This window comes from Xenopus laevis, chromosome 7S, assembly GCF_017654675.1.
Source record: "Xenopus laevis strain J_2021 chromosome 7S, Xenopus_laevis_v10.1, whole genome shotgun sequence".
Taxonomy (NCBI): domain Eukaryota; kingdom Metazoa; phylum Chordata; class Amphibia; order Anura; family Pipidae; genus Xenopus; species Xenopus laevis.
In genome coordinates, this window is record NC_054384.1 from 83,547,260 (window position 1) to 83,560,056 (window position 12,797).

Below are 12,797 nucleotides of genomic sequence, written 5' to 3' on the forward strand. Positions count from 1 at the left end.
AAGGCAAAAAAATAAAATCCCATTTTTACTTTCTTTAATGAAAAAATCTATCTCCAATATACTTTAATTAAAAAATGTCTATAGTTTTTATAAGAAACCTGACTGTATGCAGTGAAATTCTCCTTTCGTTTTACTTGCTCTGACTGCTGCAGATAGGAAACAGACGGTCCCTAACTGCTCTACAGGGAAGTGATCATTCATTCAGTCAAACAGCAGGGGGCAACCCCCCACCTTTCTTCCCAGAACTCAAGCAGCTTTGTTTGTTTCCCTGTAAAGCAGCTGGCGAATGTGTAGAGATTTGTATCCGCAGACTCAGTGCAGTCTGCATATTCTGATTATTAATCAGTCTTGCGGTATCAGCTTCTATGGCAGAAATTATTTGACTTGTGCTATTTTGATAATTTATGATGATCCCTAAGCTTAACCTCCCAACTGAAGCCCAGACCACACTGAGCATGTGCAAGGTCTTGGTCTTGCAAAGATGTCTCTGTGTTTGCTAGGTATGTCTCTCTCTTTCTCTCTCTTTTTTCCTGCAGTTAAAGCAATAAGCATCAAGCATGTTTGCTTGCAAAAAAAACAACCTAAAAAATCACTATACCTGTTCTTCAGATGTTTGATTAGATTTTTCACAAGTTGCAGTGCAGGTAGTATTGTTATGTTCTGTGTAATAGAAAGGTGACAGACATTGCACTGGCAGACTAGGCACTTGCAAATAAGCTTTCCTACTGAAGAATCCTCTTGCCACACCATGTGCTATAAGCCTTTGTTCTATGCCTGGAAACACGAAAGAAGAAAAAGGATTATAAGGAACTAAAAGACCTTAAGGGTTAGCTCACACGAGGAGATTCAGGGAGATTTTGTCGCCTGGCAGCTAGGCGACAAAATCTCCCCGAATCTCCTTGTGTGAACTAACCCTAAAAGGGCAAGTCAGCCCTTAAATACAAATATTCTACAATTTTTTTTTATAATATGTATATACATTCATTAAAAATGTTCAGTGCTTTTGAAGTTATTTCTAAAAACAATTGATATTTTAGCATTTGCTGAACTCCTGGTTGTTACTTTTTAAACAGTGTTGCAAAAGTCTCAGTTCCCCAGTAAAGACAGATCTGTTAATCAGTTGCCTTGTTTTACATTGTTTCAACTGTCTGAACCACCAGGGCAGAGAATAGAAAGGGACAGACACTGCTTTCAATAGCAATACATATACAAATACCTTGTACTGTATACAATTTGGGATAAATATATTGGAAAGTTGCTTAAAATGATGTTTTCTTTTATTAGATAAATGTTTATTTTGGGGGTGACTTGCCCTTTAAAGGAGAACTAAAGCTTAACTAAAAAATGTAGACTAGAAATGTTGTACATTATCTTTTGTGCTTCTGTACCAGCCCAAGGCAACCACAACCCTTTAGCAGTAAAGATTTGTGTCTCCAAAGATGCCCCAGTAGCTCCCCATCTTCTTTTCACTTGTCACTTACTGATCTTAGGGACCCACTCACAATATACAGTACACATAGAATATAAATATAAGGCTGATTAGTAATACAGATAATTACTACATGGCAGCACAGAAACCAGTAAAAAACAAGGGAGAGTTTTAAAAACCATTAAGAAGGGGTGCAATGATGTGATGACCACAAAATAAAGGGTACATATAGAAAAATACAAGAAGTCCTCTGCACTCAAGGACATTGAGACATTTTGTGCCTTAAAGGGGAAGGAAACCTAGTTGGTGCAAAAACCCTCCCCCCCTCCGTGTGTTTCTAATTTTTAATAAACACAGAAACCAGTGCAAGTAGCATCAGCATTTAATAATCATAATAACCAAAAATTATAACCTTGTAGCATCGGCTATTTATATATATTACAGACCAAGCTTATTTTCTGATGAACCTTCATATATATATAAAATAATACATTTTTAGCCATATTAATTTTAGGGTTTAAGCTAATGTCAGATGAGGCTGAGCACTTCCACATACATACCTCCCAACTGTCCCATTTTTTGCAGGAAAGTCCCGATTTTGATAGCTCAACCTGCAGTCGTGGATTGTTAATGACTTTCTCTTTGATCTCCTGCACTGAACAGCCAGAAAAAGATACAAAGTTTCTAAAACTTAATTGTTTTTTGGCAGGGAGCCCAGAATATGTGGCAGGTTTACTTAGATACTTTTGTAACAATTGAAGATAAACAAAGCTACAATTATAACAATTTAAGATAAGCAAGTCTCTTAGGGAAACTGTGACTTGCAGCTTAAGATGGCCATAGAGGCACAGATTCGATCGTACGAATCCTCGATTCGCACGATTTTCTTCCCGACATTTATCTTGCCATGGAGATCGGTCGTTCAGTAGATCGGACAGGTTAGAAAATTTCTGTCGGCTGCCGATCATATCTCTGCATGTATTGCCGATCTGATGATTTTCAGTGGGAGACTGTCACCAGCTTTGGTTGGACACAACTCTCCTACGATTGCTGTAGGGTGAGAACATTGCCTGATCTGTTCTTTTACTGCTTTATTTGGTCTGAATGGTTAGGTGACCTAACATGTCATAGGGTAGGAGTACATCTGTAATAGATGCCTGTTTGTTGTTTTAATTACCAAATAAAGCTGGAATTTTGATTTTACTCCATACGTGTGGAATGGTTTCCTCATTCACTAAATCCCCCACATATGATGTCTACTGGAATGGAGACCAGCATGAGAAAACACCTTCTGGAGTGGACACAACGGAGGAGTGGCCATAAGACGAGCATGTGAGTTTCTTTTTTGGATCTCTATGCTGAATGGTTAGTGGCAGGTCTGGAGATGAGGACGTACGATCGTTCGTCCGATATTGAGGTAAAATCTTTGCCAGCTTTAAAGGGCAAATCGCCTTCGTTAGCAAAACTGTAATAACCCATAAAAACATCAGAAATGTGTTCAAACGTTCTTAACCTGCCAAATAGTGTAAAATGAACATGGTAATTAGGGGATGTGGCCATCAAAAAAGGGCATTTTAAAAAAAATTTGTCCTGCTCCAAGGGTGGCAAATCTTTTTGACCCTATTTCTATTTCCAAAATGTTGGGAGGCACAGTTGGACTGAAGCATTGGGGGCCAATTGTGTTCCAAACTTCCGGGGCCCCCCTCGCTCATGTGCAAATGCCGGTGTGCTGTGCCGCACATTATTTTCTTTTGGGGCCAACAGATCGGGGGAGTGGGGACCGGCCCACCATGTTTTTTCCGCTGGCCCAGTCCGACCCTGTTGGGAGGTAGGTACATACAGTAGTTGTGCTGAGTGTCCCTTGATCGATTGTGTTCAAGTGTTCTCACTGATGCTAGGGAACCCTGGACATTAATGGCTGCAAAAGACTTGCACTAAGAAAATGACACACTAAAGCCATTATTAACTCAGCATGCATTGGGGAACTGGAGATTATGCCATCCCTTACTCTGATAATGTTAGTCAAAACTTGCATGCAATTCATTTAACCACACAGTGCAATAGTGCACTTTTTTGTTGTTGTATTGCGTGGGTCTGGCCGCAATGATGAAATTGTGGAGGAAATGCCATGGAAAATATGGCAAATTCTGAATCAGAGATCAGCACTTTGCTGAAAGTTTAAGCTTCTATATACTTCATATTATGAGATGCAGGGTTAGAAGTTTTAGGGTGAGTCACATACAGAAGATAGCCAGGGTAAGCACAAAGGAGATAAATCCAATGTCGGACTGGCCCACCGGACACCAGGAAAACTCCCGGTGGGCCCAGGTGTTAGTGGGCCCTTTTGTTTCTAAACATTTGGCCTATTTTGTGGTCATTCCCTATTTCTTTATGGGGAAAATGCTTAATAATGGGAGAATATTGTAAATATATATAAAAGACTAGGAGAATAAAGAGGTTGAGTGAGTAGAGGAAGAATAATAGTTTGGAAAGGTCCACTGTCTAAGGTTTTCTGGTGGGCTCACAGTTTTAGGTTTTCTGGTGAGCCCAAGGTCTAAGGCTTTCTGGTGGGCCCCTGCCCTTTTTGGGTCAATAATCCCCCTACATATACATTTAAATGACAATAATCTGGTGTTTTATAATTTCCACTTATAGAAATTTATATGTTCATTAAAAAAGTGTGGTAAGATGAAAATGACATGTGAAGTGTAGGAGTTACCTTGATGGGCCTCATCCAGGTCAGACGCTATTTGAAGGCTTTGTTCTTTCTAGTAGTTTGAAGCACTGGGAACTTTTTTTAGCTCATGTTTATATTTTTCTTTATATCTTGGTTAAAATCTACAGTGCTTGATAAATAAAATGTAACAATAAGCACGTGGAGTGAAAGTTATCACACACAGCCGTCGTGTATATTTATTACTTGGCCAGTAGAGGGCACTGTAATATCACAGTACATTTGACCAAGCCATTCCAGTGCTGAATTTATGGATATTTATTCCTAAACAGATGATCACATTTCCTGAATTAAAAAGGATCTCCACTCTATAACTATTTTATGTAAAATGAAAGAAGATAACATGTTAAGTGATGTTCCATATACAAAACCTGTTGAACAATGTATCTGAAAGCAGTATTTGTCTGGCTGTTTTGCACAACCCTTGCATACTCACGTAGATTAGCAGACCTGGAAGAGAATTCATTTCTGCTACATTATTTCAAGAGTCAGAACAAAAACTGCAATTCTTGTATGGATAACCATGTAAAGTCATGTATATGTTATCTAAGATTCTATTTAGTTTCACGATATCTTTCCAATTAAAGGCAGAGGTGTATATTTCTCAACAGAGCTCCACACGGTCAAAGTAAACTTTATTGTCATCTCAGCAGTATACGAATATACAGTGAGATGAGACGATGTGGATCCAGCTAGTACATATCACAAATAGGCACTTAAAAATACACAATAAATATGTAATATCTGATGATTCAGCACTAACAATGGCCGTTGTTCGGGTGCCTTCAAAGGCCCCCAATCAAAATTTTTCAGCTAACCCGATCGACAAGCCGAACAATATCCAAGCCTTCTGCCGATATCGGTCGGCTTGTCTTCCACCATACACGCACCCTATTTCGTACGAAAATTTGTTTAAAGGTGGCCATACATGCACATACATGGCAGATTTTCCTTGTGGTCAGCTCTGTTGACTTTTTATATGTGCCCCAGAGTTTCAAAGATTGCTTTTTATGTAACCTCCCAACAACAAATGCTAGGCAAGTAGCAGTGCATTGTAAATAGGGCCGCCACCCAGCCGGTATTTTACTGGCCTAGCCGGTAAAACACCTGCCAAGGCTGGGGCCGACATTATAAATTTACCGGCAATGTAGTTGCCGGTAAATTTGTAATACCCTTAACAAAAGCCCTTGGTCTGCTCTCAATCTGCTGGAAATGTAACTTTTCTCTGCCTTCTGCCCATCGCACATCATGGCTTCCCCATTTATGTGACACCCGGCCCTTTTACATCACGGCCCACCCCTTTTGTTCCTGCCCCCGCCACCGTCCGGTAGAAATTTTATGAAAAGGTGGCAACCCTAATTGTAAATGAAGCCTAGTATCTTCCCTTGGTCAAGTGTCTCTGGAAAGTTGCTGGCCCCTATAGAATGTAAACATATCAGAATGGGCTTCATGCCGAAAGTGATCACAACCCTAACTGCAGGCCTGGACTGAGATTCAAAACAGGCCCTGGCATTTCAGGTACACAGCAGCCCAAACAGCCCCCACCAGCTCAATATATAGTGACTTACAGCAGCCCCTCTGGCATTTGCCAGAACCCACAGATTGCCAGTCCGGGCCTGCCTAACTGGTAAAAACGACAGCAATGTTATTAAAGGAAAACTATAACCCAAAATACTTAAAGGGATCCTGTCATCGGAAAACATGTTTTTTTTCAAAACGCATCAGTTAATAGTGCTACTCCAGCAGAATTCTGCACTGAAATCCATTTCTCAAAAGAGCAAACAGATTTTTTTATATTCAATTTTGAAATCTGACATGGGGCTAGACATTTTGTCAATTTACCAACTGCCCCTGGTCATGTGACTTGTGCCTTCACTTTAGGAAATGCTTTCTGGCAGGCTGCTGTTTTTCCTTCTCAATGTAACTGAAGAAGTCTCCGTGGGACATGGGTTTTTACTATTGAATGTTGTTCTTAGATCTGCCAGGCAGCTGTTATCTTGTGTTGGGGAGCTGTTATCTTGTGTTAGGGAGCTGGTTACCTTCCCATTGTCCTTTTGTTTGGCTGCTGGGGGGGGGGGAGGGAGGGGGGTGATATCACTCCAAATTGCAGTACAGCAGTAAAGAGTGATTGAAGTTTATCAGAGCACAAGTCACATGACTTGGGGCAGCTGGGAAATTGACAATATGTCTAGCCCCATGTCAGAATTCAAAATTGAATATAAAAAAATCAGTTTGCTCTTTTGAGAAATGGATTTCAGTGCAGAATTCTGCTGGATCAGCACTATTAACTGATTTATTTTGAAAAAATGTTTTTTTCCATGACAGTATTCCTTTAAAGGAGAAACAAACCGTAACATAAAAAACCACTACCCTTTGTAGACCCCCCTCCCTCCCCCCCAGCCTAGGTCATACCCGGGGCACATGCCCGTAACGTTTTACTTACCCCTCAATGCAGATTCTGTCCCCCGCAGTTCACGGCAGCCATCTTTTTTTCTTAGTTAAAAGGGTAGGGTTTTTTTTTTATGTTACAGGTTTGTTTCTCCTTTCAGCAACAGATAGTTTACATCCTATTTAGTGGCATATTAAATATTCTTACCAAACTGAAATATGGATATCAGTAAATATTGCCCTTTTAACATTTTTTCCATTGAACCCTCATTTTATGATATTCTCTGTGCTGCCTCAGAGATCCCCTGACCAGAAATACTGCAGCTCTGACTGTAACAGGAAGAAGTGTGGATCAAAAGATAGAACTCTGTCTGTTAATTGGCTCATGTGACCTAACATGTATGCAAAAACCACAAATGTGGGATCCCAGGGGATGGCCCTTATTTCTTAAAATATAAATTTTCTATTTACTGCAGGATTACCCAATGGCACAGCCACATACAGTACTACTAAAAAGTATTTTATTACGAATATGGTTTATTTACACGAAGCAGGGTTTTACAAATGGGCTGCTTTATGCAATTATTATATGCAACATTGTTTGAGTGTATAGTTTTCCTTTTATAGGGAAAAAAGATTTTTAAAAAAGTATTTTTTTCTAGAAAAGTCGGAGACCCCATCACACATGGGGATAAAGGAATTAGACATACGTGTATATCACATTTGCAAAACAGAGATTTTTAGAAGCTAGCCAACAAAAACAAAATCTAGGCTCATAATCTAGCAGCACATTTTCAGTTCGAACAATTAATTTAAGCTCCTGATCCTGAAAAGTCAAATGTAAAAAAAAAAGGTGAGGGTAAAACACACTAACACTTCATTGAATATAGAATACAAAGGGTTGGTTTATAAAAGGTCTGGGCCTTTTGCTGAAAGCGAATAAGTTCTATGAAATGATTCAGAATAACTAACAGTACCTGGCATTTTGCCTGGAGGGAAATAAAATCAAAAGAAACTTCCAGTCTCTTCCAAATCAGAAAACGGAAATTTGTCATTTTATACAAATGACTGTATTTTCTGGCTCTCCTGAACAGAGACATATTTGTTTCTAGAACTGAATGTTATTTTAAGCTAATGTGCCCATGAATGCAAGGCTTGCTGTATACTTACCTCCATATATAAACTTGATTAATCACCAGTAACCACAGGAGGGCACAGTTCTGTTTTGTTTTTAGTTTAACCTTGACTTGGGGGGGGGAGAGGGGGGTGATAATAGGCTGCATAGGAGCAACACTTTCAAGCTACATTTACAAACATCAGCAGGAACTTTGCCCCTGGAGCTCTGGGAAAACACTTAATTTCCATATGTATAGGATATTAGTGCCACAAATCCACTCACTTTACATAAGAGTTCAAAAGTGCACTGCATTTTCATCTGAAACTAAAGCTGACCAAATATTAACAGATTTTCTTGTTTGGTTCCTTTGTCCACCCACTTGGGCTGATCCGATCATCAGCCAACAGCCGGAACCGAAAGCGGTCTACATGCTAATACAGTCCTCACCCAAAAAGATTTTCAGACATGCCCAATAGATATCTGGATGACTTTTGTCCACAGATCAGTTGACCAAGCCATCATAAAGGCCAGAATTTATAGACAAGCATAATTTTACTCAGGCCCAGTTGCTACTAATAAGCAGTTTCTTAGTGCTGAATATGTGTGCCAACATTTTTGGAACAGTCCATGCATGGGGTTCTGTGATCCAGACACCAGTGAGTTCACTGAGTAACTTGCAACATGGTAGGCTTGCAGACACTGACCCCATGCCAATGAGTTTAAAGATCTGCTAATTATGGCCAAAATACAGAACAATCTGGAATAGCTTCCATTAAATATTGACCATCCATATCGCAATTGAAATGGCTGCAGCTGTCAGGAGTTGTAGTTGACAACAAAGAACGCTAGCTGGCAATCTATCCTTTCAACCATGATATCTTCAAAAACCAGGAACTCAATCGTCTGCTTTTTAGCATTTTAGAAGTAGAAACACCAGCTGAGGGGATGAGGCTCTAATAAGATTCTGACACTGACTTCACCCCATTTGTTCAGCAGCAACAGCAGCATTACCAGTGTAATGGAAAAGCTGAAGTATACATTCATAAATAAATGATGCACGATTCTGGCTGCAAGTACTCTGCTGCAATGGAAAATCTGACAGATTTCATGCCTTTCTCTTTTATGTACCAGCAAAATCCGCCTGTGCTTTAATCACCCAGTCAGATGGCACCTACTGAAAGCCTTTCCCATACTTTTATAGCACAAAGGTATATACTGTTGTTGCTTTTAGCCTTACCATCTATTTAACACAGACAAGGAAGGAGCCCATGCCCACTGCTATGTTGGCCAGTGATGAACTCAATGACAAAACTATTCACAATTACATGCTGTCTTGTTGCTCCTTTCTTGATATTATCGGGGAGGGGGCATTATTTCTAGTGTTTTAATCGTTGTATTAAAAATAAAATAAAGGCTCTGTATGCAGAAAATCATGTCAGAATGTGTATGTGTATATATATATATATATATATATATACACATATATATATATATATATGTATATATATATATATATATATATATATGTATATATATGGAATAAATACTTTTATATTTCTTGAAGAAAATCCTGGTGTGCTTCAGCTTTTTTGTCGTGGATATGCTATTTCTGGATTGCACCCAGGTCTCTAACTCCTGAAGTGTGTGCCAAAGCCTTCTATACTGTATATATATATATATATTATATATATATATATATATATATATATATATTATATATATATATATATATATATATATATATATATATATATATATACAGTGAAACCTCAATTTTACATCCCCCGATTTAAAGTTTCCCCCCATTTTACATTGTTGTTTTGTGGTCCCACCCATATATTATGCATAATACATTTCCCTGAAAAACGTAAGATGGGGTTCTACAGTGTATATATATATATATATATATATATATATAATCAATACAAAAAAGCCGCACTCCTAGGTCTTCTTTAAATGAAAAGTTTCACCTTCCTGAAGACGGCACGTGTGTTGTTGCCGAAAACGTTGAATCAATAAATTTTTCATTTTTTCATTTAAAGAAGACCTAGGAGTGCGGCTTTTTTGTATTGATTACATTTCCTTTTTGACCTGCACCCAGGCGGTTGGCCATCGGATTAAGAGTGCACTGGTTAGGGGATGCTTATATATATATATATATATATATATATATATATATATATATATATATATATATACATAAATACATACAGGTACCTGTTATGCAGAATGCTCAGGACCTGAGGTTTTCCAGATAATGGATCTTTCCGTAATTTGGATCTTCATACCTTTAGTTTACTAGAAAATCATGTAAACATTAAATAAACCCAATATGCTAGTTTTGTTTCCAATAAGGATTAATTATATCTTGGTTTGGATCACGTACAAGGTATTGTTTTATCAATACAGAGAAAATGGAAATCATTTAAAAAAAATTGGATTATTTGGATAAAATGGAGTCTATGGGAGATGGCCTTTCTGTAATTCTGAGCTTTCTGGATAACAGGTTTTCTTGATAAAGGTCCTAGACGTGGACCGAAACTTCAATAAAATAAAGTAAGTTATTTTCAAAAAGAAAAATCCTGGTGTGCATCAGCATTCAGTTACTATGTGAATTTTTTCCTGTTTTGCACCCAGGTATAAGCTTATATAAGTGTGTGCTTAAGCCCTGTTATGTGTGTGTGTATATATATATATATATATATATATATATATATATATATATATATATACACTAACCAAACAGATCCGCACTCCAATTAGCTCTTTAATCATCCGCCCGGGTGCTGCTCCTGGGATTGGAAATGTAGAAACAAGAAAATTGGTAGCGCACTCCAGGGACTTGTATATAATAGAAATCTTTTTATTATTTATGGCATAATAATCGACGTTTCGGCTCCCCTTTAGAGAAAGGCTCTAGAGGGGAGCCGAAATGTCGATTATTATGCCATAAATAATAAAAAGATTGCGCTACCAATTTTCTTGTTTCTATGTATATCTATAATATACTAAGTACTAACATGTAACCATTCCAAGGATGGCTTAATACTCAACATTTTGGCAAATGGAAACGTTGATGCCCATGGCTGTCCAGGTCTGTTATCAAATCACATAATTGCTTAAAAATACCTTTCGTATGCATTTTTGAGCAATTATGTGATTTTAGTTTTTTTCTGGAATTTTGTAGCCATGCCCAAATGTGGGTGTTATTGCCCTGAGAGTTTTGCTTGCTAATATAATGTTCCTTAACTTTGTAAGAAGCAAATCAATCTTTCTTTAATTATATTGCATGTTTCCACCCCTCACCTCATATAGAAAATTCACTTTTGCACTGAACAAAATATATACATTAAAATGCTAACCTTAATGAGGAAACTGTTGCAGGTCTTTATAACATGAGATAAAACTAACTCAAATGGGTTCACTTGAATTAACACTAATTTATTGGTGATACTTTTCCTTTGACAACAAAGTAAATGTTATCTGAATCCAATTAAAGAGCAATTTAGAAAGTCGTACTCATTACTCATTGCTGTGAAATCCATTTAGCACTGGCGAGCAGCGTGCAGTCTTCTGTGCTTATTTTCTGAACTTTGGGAACACAAACATCACAGTAAGACATATTTACTTGTAAACAAAACGCTGAACTTTTTAACACTTCTGTTAATGAAGTTGTAGAAGATAATTAATCCTGGGTGTTTTCTGGAAAAAAGCACACACTTTTAATCCAAATCATTGCAGTATTTGGCCAAGCAGAGCACATTTGCTCCCATGTTGACAGAAAGGCTTGAATAAAGTTTGCAGATACTCAAATATCAGGCAAAGGCAAAGTTTGGCTTTCTTAAGCTGTTTAATAATCACTAAACTCTCAAACAATGGTTTTAAATGAATATTTAGGGTATATACATAAGGGCAATTTAACTTACCACCGCAGCAGACACCAGATCCAATTAGGAAAAAATTGGTCTTGATTAATTAGTGCTAAATAAAAAACGTCTTTGGCTGAGCAATTATGGCATATAAACAGACACAGATATGTGATCTATTATCCAGAATGCTTGGGACCTGGGGTTTTTCTGATAAGGGATATTTTTGTAATTTGGATCACCATATACCTTAAGTCTGCGAAAATAATTTAAGCATTGAATAAACCTAATAGGCTAGTTTTGCCTCCAATATGGATTCATGCCGGTTAGTTATGAAGTCATTTAAATTATTATTTGCTTAACATAGACTCTATAGGAGATGGACTATAGGCGCTTTCTGGATTGCAGGTTTCCAGAGATTACATACCTGTACAAATCTGTGGACAAACTAACCTCCTTGTAATAGAAATAGTATACTCCTATATAAGAGATCTCAACCTAATATAAAAATGCGCAATGAAAGAAAATGTATTGAAAACGTTTAATGATTATAATACTATTTGTAAATCCTTACTAATTGGAGTATTCACTAATTGTTCTGAGTACAGAATGTAGCAGAAGCCATCTGATTAACATACCTGGAGGAGAAATGATTTCCCCTACATTGAGTCAGAACCAGATAGCAGAAAGAGATAAATACAGGTATAGGACCTGTTATCCACGATCGAATAAGCTCAATATTGCCCACCTCAATGTGGGTATAATGGGGAGAGAAATCACATATTTAACAAAATCGCCAAACGAGCGGATCTCTAAGGGGCAGATGTATTAAGGGTCGGATATCGAGGGTTAATTAACCCTCGATATTCGACTGGCGAATTAAAATCCTTCGACTTCGAATATCGAAGTCGAAGGATTTTGCGCAATTTGTTCGATCGAACGGTCAAAGGAATAATCGTTCGATCGAACAATTAAATCCTTCGAATCGAACGATTCGAAGGATTTTAATCCATCGATCGAAGGATTATCCTTCGATCAGAAAAAACTTGGAAAGCCTATGGGGACCTTCCCCATAGGCTAACATTGACTTCGGTAGCTTTTAGGTGGCGAACTAGGGGGTCGAAGTTTTTTCTTAAAGAGACAGTAGTTCGACTAACGAATGGTCGAATAGTCGAACGATTTTTAGTTCGAATCGTTCGATTCGAAGTCGTAGTTGAAGTAGCCCATTCGATGGTCGAAGTAGCCAAAAAACACTTCAAAATT